The sequence below is a fragment of the Mustela lutreola genome, chromosome 16 (assembly GCF_030435805.1).
Source record: "Mustela lutreola isolate mMusLut2 chromosome 16, mMusLut2.pri, whole genome shotgun sequence".
NCBI lineage: Eukaryota > Metazoa > Chordata > Mammalia > Carnivora > Mustelidae > Mustela > Mustela lutreola.
The window spans coordinates 39,202,501-39,205,017 of NC_081305.1; the positions used below are offsets into that span (position 1 = coordinate 39,202,501).

The window sequence follows — 2,517 nt, forward strand, 5'->3', positions numbered from 1 at the left end:
AGGCGCGGGGAGGGAGGAGCGCGGGGGGGAGGAGGAGGCAGAGGAGGAGGAGGTGGTGAAGGAGGAGGAGGAGGAGGACCGCGCTGCCGGCGGAATGGGAAGTTTGACAAATCGCTCCAGAGGCCCGAGGAAGAGGGGGCGGGGAGGAACGGCGGCCCTGCCCCCCCCCCGCCCCGTCCCCAGACGAGGTGCGCGGGGTTCGGGGCCGGGGGGCGGGGAGAGGGGGAGAAGGCGGGCAGAGGGGGTGGGAGGAGGAGCGCGGGAGCGGCCCCGGCCGGTCCTGCCCCGGCCCCCGCCCCCGGGCAGGGGGTCACGGCATCCGGGGGGGGCGCTCAGCCGCCGCCGCGGCCCGGGGCTCAGCGGTCCAGTCTCCTGCCCGCGGCGCGGCTGGAGCGGCGGCGTCGGCAACAGGCAAGCTTAAAGGAAAAGGAGATGATCGTGTCACTCGCCCGCCCGCGGGGGCGCCGCACCCCCGCTCCCGGCCCCGGGCCTGTCTAGGACCCCCGCCCCGTCCGGGGAGGGGGTGCCGCCCCTCCGCCCCCGCCCAGTGCGCGCACGCAGGGGCGCGGCGCCGGCCCGGCCCAGCTAGTCCCGGGGCGCTCGCTAACCCCCGCCCGCCCGGCTTCCCCACCGGGCCTCGCCCCCTGGCCGCCCCCCGCTGCCCCGCCCAAGCCGCACTCTCTCCACCCGCCGCGTCCAAAGCCCCCAGCTCGCTCCCCGGGCCTGGGCCCGCGCCCCCCGGGGATGCCAGGGCCCACGGGCGGGCGCCGGCGCCCTCGAGGGAGGAGGCGGGCTCGGGCCGGAGTGGGTGGGGGTTGCTCTCAGACCCCGCGCCACCCGGGCTCCTCCCCCGGGACCCGCCGCCGCCACTTCCCCCAATTTTTTTTTTCCCGGGCAAACTTTCCCGGGCCGGTCCCGGGGGTCGGTGTGCGAGGGGGTGCCTCCAAGTTTCCTCCTCAGCCTGGGAAGATCGCGGTCCCTCCACCCCCACCCCGCCCCTCGCCCCCTAGGCGCCCGGCCGCGCCCCCACCCCTAGCACTGGCGGATCCGAGGGCGGGACGGGGGCGGGGGAAGGAACTCGGGCTCTGAAGCCCATCCCCCGTCCCGGGGCGCCCCCGAGAGGGGGCCACCGCGCCCAGCGCCCGGCGTGCCACCAGTACTGGGCGAAAAGAATTGATTATTGATTGGGTGACTGGGGTCGCTGAGGCGCCGAGCGGGCCGGACAGGCGGGCCGCGGAGAGGAGGAGCTGGCGGGGCTGCGTTGGCGGCAGGGCGACGCGGGCTCACTTACGGGCTGCCGCGAGGGCGCGGGTGGGCCGGAGCTCATTGGGACGACCCCCGGGCGGCGGCGGCTGAACGGGAGCCGGAGCCGGAGCGGCGCGGGCGGCGGCGCATCGATGCGCTGCGGGCTCGATTGCGTCTCCCTGGGCCAGCTCTTGGGCCGGGAATGGGGCGGCCGCGGCTGGGCTGGCTCTGGGAGCTGCCGGGCGGCGGTGGTGGGGGTGTGGGGGCGGCCGCCAGGCCCACGGTCCCCGAGGTGGCGCCGCTCCTGGGCGCGCCGGTTGGGGCCCGGGGGCTCCCTTGGGCCCCGCGTCCGACAGTCCCGGAGAGGGCCGGAGCCCCGCGCCCTGGGACTGGCTGCCGGAGCGTTCCTGGAGCTGCAAACCCCGGCCTTCTTCCTTCCTTTTTTTCCTTCCTTCCTTTCCTTCCTTCCTTTTTTTTTTTTTTTTTTAATGTTTTCTTTTCTTGTGTTTCTTTCCCCTTTTCTTCTGCCCCCCTCTATATCTTTTTTTCTTTGTGATTGTTTATGTAAGTTTGTTTTAAAAGTTCACGGGCATGCTTTCTTTTCTTTTAGACCAGGAGACCGTGATCTCACCCAGACGGTAAGATCAAAAGTCTCCTCTCGCCCCCAGCCTGCGGGCTTGGGCTCGGTCCAGACGCCTCCTTGAATGCAGATGTGCCGCTGCCGTCCTCCCGTGCTATAAAGCAGCCTCCAGCGCCTTCGCGCGCGCAAGAGCGCTTGGAGTTGCGGGGTGCAGACCCCAGGCGGTTGCGGGGGAGTCGGAGTCGGGCTGCGGCTGGGCTGCCGGCCTGGTCGAGTGTGTGGCTGACTCGGGGGCGGGGGCGCGGCGAGCAGTTGGTGCCTGCCGCCGCAGAGGCTAAAGCGACTGCCCCTCCAGGCCCGGGAGACGCGGCCGTGGGGCGTGAAACGCTTCTTGCGAACGAGGAAACGGTGAGTTGGCAGACGCCGCCCGCGGCCTCTCGGTTCTGGTCGCGGCGCTAGGAGCCTCTTGCCTGGAGGAGGGTAGGTGCCCTGCGAGGTCAGCTCCTGCCCGCCCCCCGCTCACCTTCCCAACGCGGAGCGCCCACTTAAGCGCGCCGGTAGTGATGGGTGCACAGCGCTGGGCGCTGCGCACGGAAGGCTGAGAGTTTCGCCCTGGCTCATGCTCCCCCTCCTCCTTTCCTTCCCCGCGCTGCTCTCCAAACCTCGTTCCCTCCGCCCCCTCCCCCTGCGGG

The 2,517-nt window shown here is 72.1% G+C and overlaps 1 protein-coding gene across 1 annotated transcript in view; it reads right to left on the reverse strand.

The window, feature by feature from the left end:
* The window catches only part of TSHZ3 (teashirt zinc finger homeobox 3), a 72,119-nt gene extending 70,426 nt beyond the window's left edge, over positions 1–1,693 (reverse strand). Inside the window, exons 1-2 of the mRNA XM_059151166.1 lie at positions 1,292–1,693; positions 1–416 (exon numbers count right to left, since the gene is read on the reverse strand). The exon at positions 1–416 is cut by the window's left edge and continues 274 nt beyond it. The gene's annotated coding sequence lies outside the window, so the exon portion shown is untranslated. The remainder of the gene's footprint in view (positions 417–1,291) is intronic.
* Positions 1,694–2,517: the final 824 nt, after the last annotated feature.